The 17,432-nt window shown below is 36.5% G+C and overlaps 1 protein-coding gene and 1 pseudogene across 5 annotated transcripts in view; one reads left to right on the forward strand and one right to left on the reverse strand.

The window, feature by feature from the left end:
• LOC145263773 (fibroblast growth factor receptor 1-like) overlaps nucleotides 1-17,432 on the reverse strand; it is a 389,904-nt gene that overhangs the window by 129,602 nt on the left and 242,870 nt on the right. For 3 of the 5 annotated variants that reach the window (XM_080120823.1, XM_080120822.1, XM_080120821.1), the window contains exon 2: nucleotides 5,504-5,530. The exons of the other annotated variants lie outside the window; for them this stretch is intronic. The gene's annotated coding sequence lies outside the window, so the exon portion shown is untranslated. The remainder of the gene's footprint in view (nucleotides 1-5,503; nucleotides 5,531-17,432) is intronic. 5 annotated transcript variants of the gene reach the window in all.
• Nucleotides 11,725-11,843, forward strand: LOC145263970 (5S ribosomal RNA; annotated as a pseudogene).

The raw sequence follows: 17,432 nt of genomic DNA on the forward strand, positions 1-17,432 counted from the left end.
TAGTTTTTAATCGGATTTAGTTATTTCACTATTTTATCCGGGTCAATATCATTAGTCCCCCCTCGTATAATTAGCAAGGGTTTGGGATGTCTTACACTCTCATTAACATACACTGCTACTGTCGTTCATTACATACCTTAGATAATTTTTTTTTACTAAAATTGCCGGATTTGGAGTTAAATAACCAGAAAAGGTTTGATATTCCCAAAACAAAATAACGAAACTAAATACCATGAACAAATATTTGAAGATAGCCAAAACCACTACCAACAATTTCCCACACTCTTTATCTGCGCCTAAACCTAAATGTAGATTCCATGAACAAGGCTTCTTTCTTAGAACTGCACGCCTGTGGAATTCTCTTCCGTTTGCCTGCTTCCCTGCTGACTATAATCTGATTGTCTTCAAGTCCAACATAAACAAGTTCTTGATGAACCGTCGCCCCAAATAATCCAATTTACAAAATTCCCACTACTTATGTTTACTACGCTATAATCACATTGGGTAATGTATACCCATTAACCCTTATCCTTGAGTGGCCTCTGGGCCTTGATAAGTGGTGATTCCTATGTAAAAAAAAAAGAAAAAGTTGAAGCATAAAAACTTTTTTTTTTTTAATTATTGGATTCAGCGAAAAGGGTTTATATGTCGTAAAACAAAACAAACTACAGACCATGAATAGATATTTGGAGATATAAAGAACTTGAAGCCTAAAAACTTTTTTTTTTATTGAGCATTAATAAGCCGAAAAGAGTTATGCCGTAAAACAAAAAACCCAAACCAAACCATCTGGGCTGGAACTGCTAGAAGCAGCATATCCTGCCTTGACAGAGTTCAAAATAGACTTCGTAGCTTAGTGGAGAATGCCCTTTTCTCTTCCCTGCAACCTCTTTCCCACAGAAGAGACGTTGCGAGCCTGTCTCTGCTTTATCGTTATTTTCATGGCAAGTAATCAGCTGAGCTTCAATCTATATTCCCCCTTCGTCAAACTTTCACGAAAAACACTCGTCTAGCTGAAACCACTATCAATAATTCCCCCACTCATTATCTGTGTCTAAACCTAAACGTTGATTCCATGAACAAAGCTTCTTTCTTAGAACTGCACGCTTGTTGAACTCTCTTCCTTTTGCCTACTTTCCAGCTCACTACAATCTGATTGTCTTCAAGTCCAATGTAAACAAATCCTTGATGAACCGTCCACCTAAGTAATCCAATTTACAAAATTCCCACTGCTTATGTTTACTACGCTATAATCACATTGACTAACGTATACCCATTAACCCTTATCCTCGAATGGACTCCGGGTCTTGATAAGTGGTGATTCCTGCGTAGAAAAATAATTAATAAATAAATAGCTTAAGATATAAAGAATTGAAGCATAAAAACTCGTTCTAAAATTACTTGATTCGACATTTATTATAACCTGTAAAGCGTTGTTATGCCGTAGTCATACAAAACCACCAAACCATAATCTAAAATATGATTGGTGTGATAGTAAAAACGTAATTTTTTGTTTGTTTGTGTATCCCTGGCGAGGTGGTTGCCAGTGTTGTATAAGTCTATGAGTGTTTGTATATGTTTTGATCATATCCGTTTTCTATTTTTTTCCCGCGGGTTTCGTATATTTAATTTACACCTCGGGCTGCCTCTAACGCACCGCAAAATTAAACGACAGTGAAACAATTAGGCCGTTAAAATTGATCTGTTTTCACGCCTCATTCTACCGCTAAAGGGGAAAGCGATAATTAAATATTTGTTCATAACAAGTCCAATAACGATGCATCGTATGGCGTCACATATTTGTTTCCTTTCAAAATGTCCTTTTTCTCGGTGTTTGTTTTTCGGCAAATTTCGTAACATTTGGCTTTACAGTATATATGTATATAGTATATATGACCGGCAAGAATTGCCATCCTACACTGATGATTACGTAAGTATGAAGCATTAGTGCCTGTAGGTATAAAGAATAATTATTATTTAATTATAATTATCAAGCCCTTTTGTGAATACTAAAGGATGGGCACTGTCTGTGGATTAATAGCTAAAAGGCAGTCAACTAGGGTTCGAAAACTTTAGACTGTCTAATGTATTTGGCGTTAAACAATTTTTAATTCCCTTCATTCCCGTGGCAATTGTTTGGTGGCCCTGGGGTAAAGCAATTGTAGTTAAAGGTGGCTCCGTGGCTGGGTTTGAATCTCATGAACTGCAAAAATTGTAACCCCCTACACTGATGATGTCGTAAACATTAAAAACTATTGTGTAAGTATCTCTATGCTAATAGGATAGCGTGTGTGTTATTTATTTTGTGTGTCACACTTATATCCGAGTGACTGTCGTTTAATTGTTATGGACTTTCTATGTCTTGTAATAAATAGTTTTACCAAGAATTGTTCACAAACTTTGATTTCGATTTCGATTATAGCTGATGGCACTTAAGTCATCTATCTTTTTTAAAGTTTTGGTTTCGGTTTCGATTATAGCTGATGGCACACAAGTCATTTATATTTTTATAAACATTTTAAAAAGAATTCTTCATAAGTTGTGGTTGTGGTTTCGATTATATCCGATGCCACAAAAGTCATTTATTTTTTTTTATATAAATTTTTTTTACCAAGAATTCTTCATAAGTTTCGGTTTCGGTTTCGATTATAGCTGATGCCACTTAAGCCATTTATTTTTTTTTTTATAAAATGTTTTCCCCCAAGAATTCATAAGTTTTGGTTTCGGTTTCGATTATAGTATGTATATAAACATCGATAGAACGTTAACTCTATAATAATATATACGAAATCTTCAAGAATTAAAATATATCATATATATACATTATATATACAAGAATTAAAATATATCATATATGTACATTACGGCCGGTCTACGCCGGGCGTCCCTGCTAGCTTAGATAAATACTTTTGCAGTTTTAACAAAAGAGCTAAAATAATATCAGGGCGTCTCCATTTACGTTGAACAGAATGCCAACATCAATATATTACATATGAATGAGTCACCTGTGGAATTTCCACAGGCCCCACTAGTATATAATTATTCTTATTCGCCCCAAAGCAAGGCACATTGTCACTAAGACCTTACGGGCTACTATTTGGGGCCATATATGGACACTATGCGAGGAGTTTAGAAGCGTGATTGTCAGAATTCTTACTGCCGAATAAGGACGAGGATGGGTGGGGGGAAAAACGTTTAAGGCTTGCGACGAAATTACGTCGTTGCTTACAGGCCATCTTTTCTTAGTAAAAGTAACTTGTAACATAGATGAATCTAACACACGTGTCTTTTGTCTGAAAACCGAAGAAGACTGAGCGTAGCACGTCTTACACACCCAACTTCTCGTTCAGCAAGATTTGATGAGACTAAAGTGTCTATATAACGCGCCAAATCGGGCACTTGGTTTCGAATAACAGAACAACGTTTCCAGCGTCATCCACAGAGAGGAGAGTTCTTTTACCCCTCCCCCCCTCGACACCTACCTTCGGTAAGTTCAATTATTCCCAGTTATCACAAGCTGATTGTTTACATTACATTTAAACATTTGCATGTTAGTACAGTAATGGAAGCAGTAGACCGTGAGGAAATTCCAAAGTATACCAGCTTGTGGGAAGAAACTAGTAAAGTAGAAGGCCTTCCGGCACTTAGGGACCTCTGCGGTTAAGGGTTGGGATTTTGCTGCTTGCCGGGTTAGTTGGAGATATTTACACCGAGGGGACAATGTAACAATGTTCAATTAAAGTGCTTGCAAAACAACATTGCGGTGAGGGGACAAGGGTTTCTATAATATATTCATTTTGTTTTATATATGAATTTTTTAAAATTAGCTTCATGAAAAACATATAAGCATGTGAATCGCGCACACAGTTTATAAAACGTTAAATCCACTGCAATTCTCTTTCTTCTCGGCTCTCGCTTGACTAGGCACTCTACTGCTAGAGCGCAACTTCGCCCCGGCCTTTGGCACTGGGTCGATGAGGAGACAAACAAGCCAGCACGGCTTCCTCCGCACACGGACTTCAATGCGGTGCACACATGAACTCTTCTTCTCCCACAGGACTTTCTAATCTTTGTTCCTCGTCGATACATGGACGCACGACTCTACTACAAATTTCCACATTCATCCATTAACTCTCTTTCAACAGGTTTATCTAATAATTTATCTACGTCCATACATTCTAACTCTTTCCACAACTAAACCTTTTTCTTTCTAAGTAATACTAACGAAGATAATCAATAAAGTTGTTATAACATGTCAGACTAAAACTCTTGTCTTTCAATTCTACAAATACGTCTTAACTGAATATTAAAATTCATAGTATTCGAATCCCAAATCAGACCACCCTCGAAACAGCTATATACTGGAATGGGGCACCTCCTTCCAATGATGTTATCTTAAGCAACAACGCTTAGCTGGATTGGGCAGTTGAACCCGTTCGAACTCTGGATTTGAAACCTGAATCTCTTGCATGCGAGGCGAGCACTCTGCCACGTATAGTAGGTACATTCCAATGTCGGATTCGTCGCGGTTTGGTTGATCTGTGGTAACTAATGGACTTTCTAGTATGTGGTGCGTTGGCCCCGGTGGCAGGGTGCTCGCCTCGCAAGAAAGAGATTCGTGTTGCGAATCTTGAATTTGGATATGGTCAACTGATGAGCCCAAATGAGAGCGCAACGAGTCTTGGACTTCCAGTTTATTGGCTTTCATGGCTTATGTGAGCTGCGACGTTGTTTTCATGGCTTATGTGAGCTGCGACGTTGTCTTACTGTGGAAATATATATATATATATGTATATGTATATATATATATATATATACAAAACATGATATGCTCTTAGTTTATTGAAAACATTTAATTTACAAATAGAAGAGCAATAGGTGAGAGAGAAGAATGATGAAGAGATAGATTAGAAGGAAGTGAAAAAATATGAGAAGAAGCCAGTGTGTGTGTAAGAGATAGATAGATAGATAGAGATAGCGAGAGGGAGGGATAGGGGCAAGAGTTTATGGCGATGGATTAGGAAAGGGGGAGGAAGCGTGATGGAGGGATAGAATGGTGTGGAAAACACGAAAGAAGAAGCCAGAGAGAGTAAGAAAGAGTACGAAGGGAGAAAGAGATGGACATATAGATAGAGAGAGGTGAAGAAAACACGAGAGAGAGAGAGAGAGAGAGAGAGAGAGAGAGAGAGAGAGAGAGAGAGAGAGAGAGAATGAACAGAAACTCAAAGCATATTTTTTATAAAAAAAAAATCACAAATGAACGTAAGAGCACTTTGCTTTGTCGCAAAGCCTGAAGAAGGCAAACGCCTCCTTAAAAGTGAAGCAAACGGACATGTTATTCACATGCAATCTGATGCATACTTACTGAGATAAGAATAATTAGATGATGATGATGATGATGATGAGAAAGAAGAAGAAGAAGAAGAAGAAGAAGAAGAAGAAGAAGAAGAAGAAGAAGAAGAAGAGGAAGTTGAAGAAGAAGCAGATGATGATAAAAGCTTACCGGTGGATTTTCTTCATACGGACTTACCTACAAAGAAAGAAAAAAAATCGTTAGTAATAAATTTAGTTATGTGTAACCATTTAACGCATTTCAAATCTATATAAATAAAACAGTAGATGTATGTGTCTGTCTGTATGTAAATATTTAACCGATAAACTCTTAAACTACTGGTCACATAACACTGAAATTTACAGGAAATAGTAACCATGAACCAAGGATTGTTTATAACGACTAAAAGTTTTGTTTGGATGATTGAATAACGCATACAGAAATATGTTGCCAAGTTGAAATGCAACATGCTCATTTCAACTTGTTGACGTACTTTTATTATTTCAACGCATGCGCAAATTAAAAGGTAGCTTGAACCTGTTTAATTGTGAATCTTTCTTATTTATCTGGCGATAGTTCAAACTGTATGGAACGTAACTAGAACGCTAAATGTTTTGGTTTCGATTCTAGCTAATGGTACTCAAGTTATTTTTTTTTTAACTTCTGAAATCAGCACTATACAGGGTGAGTTAAAATTACGTGGACAGGTTAGGGTTAGGGTCATAGTTATAATAAAGAATCGCATTAATGTAACTTTATTTTAGCGATAATGATATTTTTATCCATTGTGACTTAATGATATGGTGGTTTTCCACATTTGAAGGTGAGCCGCCAATGTTTGTTTAATTACCGTGTGGATTTTGTATAACTCAAGGCACCGAAGTAACCAGTAGTGTGGCACGCTGTCAAATGTCTTCTGGTAATCGATCCATGTCATGCTCAGGTTTCTTTGCCGCTTCCTACAGTCTTCTAAGATGGTCTTGTTGATCAATAGTTGGTCTTTGGTATCGAAGCATTTTCTTCTTCACCCTGCCTGTTTTTTTTTTTTAAGTAGGTACCAGAAAATAGATGGTCGTAGAAAAATATATTTAAAATGCTGTCCGCCTATGTAAAATGCGGCTCACCCTGTATATTAGGTACAATATAATATTCAATAGTGAATTGGCTCTGTAAAAATAAATACGTAATTTGCAGGAATTAAAATATATTTAAGCGTATTTTACGACCGGGTAAGGCCGGTCGTAAATAAAATCACACAGAAGAGACTTTGTTAGACTCTCCCCACTCTATCATTATTTTCATGGAAGGTGCGCGGTTAAACTTAAGTCTTTGGGTCCTCCATTCACAGCAAGGTTTAACATAAACAGCAGGTTTAATTAGACTGTTGTTATCTTGCTTTATCTTCTTCTGTCATTACATGCACATTTCCTAACTCGATGAATGAAGGGAATCGCTGTGGCGACACAATCATGTAAACATGTAACAGAGCCGCTAGCGTATTTACCAGCAGCAGCATCCGCATAACACGTATGCAAATAACCAAGCCGGTTGCGCAAGCTGACGTCACAGGGGAGGAGGAGAAGGGAAAGAAAGAAAGAGATAAAAAAGACACACGTGGACGGGAAACGACGGGAACACACGGGCCAGCGTGAAGGACGTATGGCCAGATGGCGGAGTGAGAGACTTTTGAAGTGCATGTTCGACACGGCAAAGTTTGTTTAAGCACATATCGGTGCGAGAGGAACTGTAAAAAAAAACAAAAAACAAAAAAACAAAACAACAAAAAAAAAAAAACAAACAACAAAAAGCAAGATTCAGGTGTTGTTTGAAAGTAACGGTAATAAACGCCTTTTGTATAAACTGAAAACAATGCCGAATCGAATTCCTTCTTTCTGTTTATTTCCTTGCGACTGTCTCAGATACAACGTGTTGGGTCTGAATGTTAAAATAATATAACGATGCTGTTGAAGAAGATTAATATGTTACTACTACGTTGTAAATATGATACAACCTCCTTGTTGTCTTATTTCGTTTTTTTATCCTTTAACACTGAAACAACTGTCAAGCTCTGCTAGGACACATATTCTACGAACAAAAACAAAACAAAAAAAAAAACTTTGAAATAATAATGTAAATCTTTAATATAGCAAGTATTTTAGAAGTCCCCATCCCAAATTGTTAAATTTATGTTTAACGACTTTTTGGGAGGGGGTCTATTCAATAACTACATAGGTTAATATTTGACAAAATACGATTTAAACTTTAACAAATACATAGAAATATTTATCAGCCACCACATTTATAAAGGATGTTTCATTAGATTGGCAGGTCAAGAGCAAACTCAAAGTGTTTCCTCGAATAGTGGCGATGGACAGACGCTCGTAAAGCTAAGTCAATTCACGATGGTCCCCAGTGTGATGCGCCTTTAATACACCAAGGATGCTGATGGGGTCCCGCGTGACAGGGTCTATCGCTACACTTGTTTCCATGGCGATTGAATGGAATACTAATTTGCTGAGGAGACCGGCGTATTTTTGATTGCTTGCAAGATCAAATTAGACTATATTGTAAAATCCTGGCAACTAAGCAAGGAGAAGGAAACTTTGAAATGATAAATATCCCCTGTTTATCCAAGTATTGTTCTAGTGGTTTACAGATCAGACATTATGTGACCCTTGTCTTATTATAAACTCATCAGTTAGCAGACCTCTTTCTGAACAGGAGGAAATCAACGAAATATCTTCTCATATATACGTAGGTGACAAGGTGAGTAGTGGCGCAGCCAGCTAGTAACACTAGTATTAATATAAAGGCTTCTTTTAATTAGAAGGAATTTCTAGTTAAACCTGGAGAGTTACCAAGCTGCTATAAGTGACACCTGAAGAAGGCTGGAGAACGCAACGACCGAAATATTGTGATGAGTTTAACAGTCTAATGTCCGTAAACAAAATGCGTATATCAATAACAACAGCCCATCATGTTCCTGCGAGTTTCTACTTAAACCTGGAGAATTACCAAGCTGCTACAAATGACAGCTGAAGAAGGCTGGAGAATGCAACGGTCGTAATATTGTAATGAGTTTAACAGTCTAACATCTGTAAACAATGTAAACAACAGAATTCGACCAGGTTCGTCGTATGATATCAGCTTTTACGCACATTTTATTTTACAAATCGGCCGATTATAAATAAATAAATGTAATATATAAACGGCTATATGTCTGTCGGTCCGTCTGTCTCGATATTTTCAAATTCTATCTCCTCCGAAACAAAAAGCCGCAGAGAGGCGCTAGTAGTCTCAAATGATTGGATTTTTTTACGGGCCGTTCTTTTATGGGTCTTTAATCGCTTAAAATTGTTCTAAAGGGGCCCAAAATGGGTCAAAGTTGAAAAAATCGTGAAACATTTTATGCATTCATCTTAGTTTATTTTTAATTTTTAATTTTGAGTCAGTTTATACGCGTGTCACGTTGGTACAGTGGTAACGTCACCAGCTTTAAATGCTTCGGTTTCGATTCTAGCTGGTGACAGCTGAATAGTTTTTTTTTTTTTTACTTTTGAAATCACGACCCTATAATAATAGATACGAAATCTGGACAAATTAAAATATCATATTTAAGCGTATTTTACGCCCGGGCAAAACCAGGCGCGACCCTCCTCCGCTAGTAAATAAATAAATTGTGACATTCTGAGGTCGCTAAGGTAAAAATAAACCCACAGGCTTCGCTGTAGGTTTCGCATTTTATAGATGCAATTTATTGGTTTAATTTAATTTACGATACTTTGAAAAATAGTGTTACGTACATAGTAAACTATCACAGATTATTCAACGATCAGAAATAACTTTAATTTCTTAACTACGATATTTTAAAAAAATTAAATATCAACAATTATTCATATTATTTGGATTCTTCGGACTACTGTTCTCATCTTGTGTGGTATTTTCACAACGTTTCGGTCGATGTAACCTTCGACTTTCTTCAGGTGTATCTTGTTGAACACGAAAATGTTTCTGTCGAACTCGGGAATTTTCACGGAATTTCAAACGGACCCCTTTATTTACTTCACAGAAGTAGCATGCTCTCGTTCCGTCAACAATGACTATGTAAAGGTCTTAAGTCATTCGCAATTGGATTTTTCGGTTGTCCACACTGAGAATTGAACTTTCAACCTTCAGGAGAATATCACTGTTTACAATTGATTTTTCCAACTCTACCCGCTGTGTCACCTTCCGTCCAAATTACCGAATTCTACAGAAAGAAGAAGGTCGGAGGTTACATTGACCGAAACATTGTGAAAATAACACTCAAGATGAGAACACTAGTCCGAAGAATCCAAATAAAACCAATCCTCATCTAAAAAAAAAAAAAAAAAAAAAAAAAAAAAATCAGAAACGTAACAATCATTTATAAACCTACTGGCAATAATGTTTCATACAGTGAAAATTACTGTTGGTCGGGAGATTGGGACCAAATCACTCGTGATTTCGTATATTAAATATTTATACGGAAAAGCATTTTATCCAAGTAATTAGTAAAAATATACATTTGTGTATATAACGTTGTTACTACTTTAACAATGGACCCAACACGTTGTATGTAGAGACTTTAGGTGAAAGAGAAAAAGTTATTTATTTCGTCCGGTTTCGCACGCAAGCCGCCGACACGTATTTACAACAGAAATGTGCCATTCTTTAGCTTTATCACATTTCAGGCCTTACGGTCTTTCAGTTACAATCCGCTGTTGTGTTGCTGTAATTCTTCTCTAATGCCAACAGGTCGGCCGGCTCGCTTTTGAAGGAGTGAGAGAAGAAGACATCGCGTGATTGTCGAGCGTGCCTTTTAACTCACCATGCGTATTTTTTTCCTTTTTTCTTTTCTCCACTTTTTCATTCGAACTTGATACCTATATATGCATTTCCTTTCGTGATGTCACACTCATGGCTTAAATACTAACGTAGCATTAACTCGGCGTGTGAGTCGTCAATATGCGTACGCATTTAAATAACGTTACATGTTACGTTACATATATAAATAGTTGGATTCGCTCAAAGTAACTAATAATTAGGAATTAAAAAAAATTGAACAATTTGAAATTAGATGGATAAAATTCTTCATATTCATTGGTTAATATAGTACGTCTTACATGTGCTTCGTTGAATAGCGGAAGCTCACCACGCAATTCATCAGAGTTCCTCGGGTGGGGGGGTAGGTGGCGAAAGTTGGTATAAGGAAATGGAAATCTTTTAAAGCCCGCAAACTCAAAACAACAACAACAAAAAAATATTAATTAAAGAAGTAAGCAACCTCCCGAAAAAGGCAAAAAAAAAAACAAAAAAAAACAATTGGATCTATAGGCATCCTTCCGAAAAAAACAAAACAAACCCAAACAATTAGGTCCACAGCCCAAAAGGTGATGTTATTTACACACACACACACACACACACACACACACACACACACACACACACACACACACACACACACACACACACACACGCACGCACACACACAGACGCACTTGCGCGCGCATGAAGTATTTACATTATTTATATATATGTGCGTGCGTGTGAAATATTTACTTTATGTGTGTATGGCGTATTTACTTCAACAGTGCTCAATATATGAGTAGAGTAACAGTATTATCACACGCATATATATTTTTTATTGTATATCGTGGGGGTGGGGGACATAGTGTTTGTTAACACTGAACTTTCTATAACGAACTGCAGTTTTCCTCGTCGTGTAATGTTGCAACTGAAATACAACTTGCAGACAAAAGGTGCAAAATCTAATTAATAAACACATTCACACGCATGCGCAACGAGGGACAAGAATTTACATATGCACGCAAGTCATGCGACAAAAGTGTGAACAGGAAACTATTCTTCGAAAGTTAATTTGATAAGTCACATGAGAAGAATGTAATTAAAAATGATTTGCAGATAAATTTCTCGTTTTAGCAAAAAAAAAAAAAAAAAAAAAAAAAAGCAGAGGAAAATATGTGGCCTGGGTGTGGTGCTTCTACTGCGCCGTACAAAAATGCTCATTATATATATATATATATATATATATATATATATATATATATATATAAAAAACAAAAACAAACAAGGTTAGTGACATCACGGATGCAACATGAGATGATGATGATAATGATGATGATCATCATCATTATCAGCATCATCATCCATTTCGTATGAATCAGATGATTATTGTTGGCATTCGTTTCCCTGATATGTTTCTAGTTAGAACTATTTCCAGAAAGACATCCGGTACTTACTGGAGGTAGCACATGAAGGTTGCCAACATTCCTAAATTAAAATGTTTTTGTGGAACGAACTGGATTCAAAATGTCAGTTTGTGTCATTAATCATTTAGCCATCGTTATCTCATATACGGCATAATCACGTTGACACACCGGTTCCCGTCAGATCACCGAAGTTAAGCAACGTTGAGCCTGGTCATTACTAAAATGGGTCACCAATTCGGGAAGTCCAGGTGCTGTATGTAGGAGGACGTCGACACCTCCCTGCAAAAAGTTGTAAAAACCTAACGTCGTCATCTCCCCATAACGGGGATATACATGCGACTGGGGGCCGCTTGTGAATTTCATACTCCCATGAAACTTCCTCCTTCGGAGGAAGCCGATTAAACCCTGAATAGGGTTGGTGCTGACTGCACACACACATCGTTATCTCCCCGATGCTGCTGCTGTTGCTGCTGCTGCTGATGATGATGCTGATGCTGTTGCTGATGATGATGCACGACATAATTCAAGCTGGCACACCGATTCCTGTTAGATCACCAAAATTAAGCAACGTTGAGTCAGGCCAGTATTAAAATGGATGACCATTTGGGAATTCCAACTGGGGCATATGCTCTCCGCTTATCTCGGCATTGTTTCTAGTCGTCCTGGACTTCTCCTTGCCACTGGACACAAGCAGTACCGATTCAGAAGAGATGTGGTTGGAGATAGCGCAACCCTTGCCTCACAATTACACATACAGCTACCCTTACTTGGGATATCTGTTGTCTCTTGAGACTTAACGGAGCCATGGAATGATGATGATGAATGATGATGAATACGATGATTGCTAAGCATCATAATAATTCGTTTCGTATGAATCATATGATTCTATTTCTGGCATTCGTTTCCCCGATATCTTTTTAGATAGAATTTTTTTTTCTAGAAAGACATCCGATACTTACGAGTCGGAGAACGTGAAGGTTGCCAACATCCCTAAGTGAAAATGTTTGTGGAACGAACTGCATTCGAACTTGGGAGACCCAGGTTGTCAGTCCGTGTCATTATCCATTTAGTCACCGTTGTAGTAATCGTCGTCGTCGTCGTCGTCGTCGTCGTCGTCATCATCATCATCATCATCATCATCATCAGCAGCAGCAGCAGCAGCATCGGTGTAACGTTCGTTTTACACACTGGTTTGTGCTGCACGGCTTTTAAAAATCGACTTCCAAATCAAACTGTCTATATCCTGGCCTTTTATTTATCTCTCCTTTCTAACATTCGAAGTCATTTCCTTACTCGAGGCAAAATCTTTAACCTTTGCCGATATAACACGCGATGAGACGTGGCCGTAATTACCCGGTAGGAATGTCCTGAAGTCTGCAGTTAATGCGAACGAATCAAAATTCACGTAAAGTGGAGGTGGAAGAAGAAAGTAATTTTGAATTCGAATTTTTTTTTATGGAAATCGCTCGAGACAAGGCATGAAACCACTTGATGTAAGGAACTAACAAAAACGAAAGCTAATTATTGCAAAGACAGGAGATACCTATTGACGTTAGCCCTGAAAAGACTAAGGCTGTAGGCAGAAGGAAAACAAGAGTGGGAAGAGAATACCACAATCTTGCAGTTTTTGGAAAGAAGCTACTGGAATAGGAAGCTGTATTACAATAAGCTATTACAACAGTAATTCTCTGGCTCTGCCTGTGACTGATCTCCTAACTTCGAACCCTGTCTCCATATATTGGAAATAATGGCGGAAGGGACACATAATACTCTGAGGGATGAATACACAAAGTTCGTTTACAAGATTATAGACAAAATACATCTATGACGACACGAAAACGACCAGTTACAAAATATAGATGGTGATTCTTTATTCATCCAACCGGCTGATTGATGACTCAGGAATTCAAGCTTGGTCTCTCTTCCCCCCCCTTCGTTTCTAAGGGCATCAGCTCCCAGTCTGACCGTCTCTCTCCCCGAATCTCTTCTCTAGCTATCTGGCTCTGTATATGACTGATCTCCTAACTCGAACCCTGTCTCCATATATTGGAAATCTTTCTTGATGACATCAGAAGCGTGGTGAACAATGTGAATCCCTTACCTTTCAAATTACACGTGCGTTTGCACTTGTATCTACACGCCTCTGGTAAACAAAAGAAATTCCTAAATTGAATTGTATCGTTTTTAACCTATTTTGTTAATCATTATTTCTAAACTCGTATTGTCCATTCTTTTAACTGACATATTTAATATCCAGTTATTTATAAAAGAATGAACAATCGACTGCATCTATAGGATTAAATATCTATTATCTTTTAACACTTGCTTACTGGATCCGATTCTAACCTTTGCCAAATATCATTTTCAAACTTATCTCGTTTGCCTTACTACTGGGGTCTGTCCCTTCTTATAACAGTAACATCTGTTGGGTGTGACGTAAGCAAGATCCTGTATATTTGTTTCGACTAACTTGTTTTTTTTTTCAAAACATATGCATATCAAGCATCGTTGTGTGGCGCTTGTCCTGCGCAGTACACAAACTTATTCATGATGCTCGGTTCATGCAAGATAGTCCAAAAGCAATCTGAAGCATTCCATACGTTTCTGTTGCATTTTTCCAAGTTTAAAACAGACTTTTATTGCATATGGTTCTTCTAAAGTGTCCTCAGGTCGAGATTGCTTTTTTTTTTTTTTTAAATTCACAAGCTATATGACAATCAGACTTTAGTAACGTATATTCCAATTCCTGCTGTATCTGTTCATTTGAACCTGAAATCATAAAAATTGGTCAGTCATCTCATACGATTATAGCAATAACATACTGAATATTCAAGAGTATATGATAATTTTAAATGTACGAAAAAGTATGGAAAGTGATTGAAAGCACCTCGTATGTTTCGACTAACTTGTTGTTTTTTTTTTTTCAAAACATCTATGATATAAATCTCACCTGTCTTTTTAAATGTATGTATGTATGTTTGCCAAAAGTGTATGTTTGTATGTCTGCCTAAAATTGTCGACAGAGGCGACGGATATTCACGATATCAGTATCCTTTTGAAGCCCGACCCTTCGGACGACATATATCGAAATTTGGCTAAAAACATTAATTCCTTCACCCTCAATTGGGCACTTTTCTACAGGGAGGGCTCGCTTTTTTCACCCATATTTTCGAAAGTCATCCCTTCTTTTCGATTGACTAGCCTTAATTTAAATCTTCGTCAATTCTGGTTTGGCGATGGAAGCAACAGCAATGCTGCCATGTTTTTTTTTTTTTTACGTTTTTTAATTCCTTCGCGGTACAGGTTCGAGCCTGACTGCCTACTACAACCCTTTTTTTTTTTTTTTTTTTTGGCTACAACACATCCCCCAAACACCCGGGCAACGCCGGGCACTCAGGCTAGTATGCATATCAAACACTGTTGTGTGACGCTTGCCCTGTGTAATACACACAATTATTCATAAAAGATAACCAACATAAAAGAAACGGTAACACACCCTTTAAACAAGCAATCATTGTTATTCCCTAACAACCTTGAATCGTTTTCCATGACAATAAGAATTATTTTCCTTTTTTCAGGATTATTTGTTGTCAACTGCGGCAACGCGACAAAGGATTCCGATCCCCGCCCACGATACACTCGGAGGCCGACAAAAAGGACGGTACACTTCCCCCGACATTAATTGAAATTAAGAGCGCACAAAGCATTGACGCGCAACAAAAAAGTCCATTTTTGACTGTTGGATTCAATTCTCTGTATTTTATTATCTACTTCTCCTTCGCATTACATTCTCGGAATATTTGCTTAGTTAAACGAACAAATATGAAATATGAAATTAGAAAAAGGACATGATTTATACTTGCGTAATATTTGCGTAAAAAGCTTATCTATATATCTATAACATTGAAAATGTGTGTGTGTGTGTGTGTGTGTACATTTCCCTACCAAATAACTCTGTCAATTTTCGGTCTAGAGACTCGAGATTTGACATAAGGAGTATTGAGATTTGGAAAAATCTTTTAAACTGGTTTTCGGCCAGAAATTTGGCTGTCAAGGAGTCAAAGTTCAACGATTTGACCTTTGGAAACTCTACCAAACTCAACCGTCAATTTTGTGTCTAAATACTTGAAATTTTAAATGTAGGTTACTTCGACATAGATCAAAGTTTTTAATTTGATTTGAACCTAAAAAAGTATATGTTTAGGTGTCAAAATTGGTGTCAAAGTTAAAAACAATTTGACCTCTACGGTCTCTACTAAATTACTCAGCCAATTTCTAGTTTAAACATTTGAAATTTTACATTAAGGGTATTAAGAGATAGGGCAAGCTTTTTAATCCGTTATTGGCCGAAAATTTGGCTACAAGGGGTCAAAGTTAAAAAGATTTGACCTTTGCGATCTCTAGCAAACTACTCAGCCAGTTTTCGGTCTAAACATTTGAAATTTATACATAACGGGTATTCAGACAATGCGGCAAGCATTTTAATCAGTTTTGAGGCGAAAATTTGGCTGCCAAGAGGACAAAGTGGAAAGAGTTTACCTTTGCAGCTTCTACCAAATTCCTCCATCAATTTTCGGTTGAAAAACTTGAAATTTTAGATATAGGTAACTTGAACATTGGTAAAACTTTGGTTTTTGATTTGAGACAAAAATAATAAATGTTAAGGGGTCAAAATTGAGGTCAATGTTAAAAGAAAATTGACCTCTGTGGTCTCTACGAAATTACTCAGACAAATTTTGGTCTAAACATTTGAAATCTTACAGAAAGTGTATTTACACGTGGGGCAAGTTACGAATAGTACCTAGGTTCCGAGCAAAGCCGGGCTGAACTGCTAGTAATAAACACAAACCTCTTTCTTTGGATATTTATGTGTGCATATATATATATATATATATATATATATATATATATATATATGTATATATATATTTGTTTTAAAAATTTTGCCTACCAAACTCCTCTGTCAGTTTTTGGTCTACATACATGAAACCTCATATATAGGGTATTCGAACGCATGAGAAACTTTATATTTGGGTTTTAGCCGGGGAAAATCTGTACAAAAGCATATTATTTTTCAATGAAGAAGTGAAATATTTTATTTATAAGAAATGAAATATTAAAATGCTAACTTGAAGTCGAAGGGATGATACTATATATATATATATATATATATATATATATATATATATATATATATATATATATATATATATATTCTTCAGAATAGTTTTTATTTGCTAAAGTCAGTGAGACATGGAAAGTCAAAGTGAAAATAATGCATTTAGTAAATTTAGTAAATGCATTATTTTCACTTTGACTTTCCATGTCTCACTGACTTTAGCAAATAGGGTGTATACCTTTATAACTATTTGCTAATATTTTCTCTCCTCTGATGAGATGGTAGACATCGAAACCCTATAGGTTAAGGAGATTAATTTTCTAAAGCATTCTTTGTCTTGCTTAGAATAATAAAAATTCTTTGATATGAAACTCAACCACTTCATTTCATTTCAATGAGAATTTTTTTAAAATTCATTGAATTACAATTTAATATATATATATATATATATATATATATATATATATATATATATATATATATATATATATATATATATATATATTTGTTTGAAAAATTTTGCCTACCAAACTCCTCTGTCAGTTTTTGGTCTACAGACATGAAACTTCATATATAGGGTATTCGAACCCATGAGAAACTTTATATTTGGGTTTTAGCCGGGGGAAATCTGTACAAAAGCGTAAAAATGAAAGCAATTGCTCGCCCAATATCTAACATCGTTAGGTGAAAGTACAGAATAGTTACAAAACACCTTCTCCTCTATTAAAAA

The sequence above is a fragment of the Euprymna scolopes genome, chromosome 39 (genome assembly GCF_053919585.1).
Source record: "Euprymna scolopes isolate OS-2025 chromosome 39, ASM5391958v1, whole genome shotgun sequence".
Lineage (NCBI taxonomy): Eukaryota > Metazoa > Mollusca > Cephalopoda > Sepiida > Sepiolidae > Euprymna > Euprymna scolopes.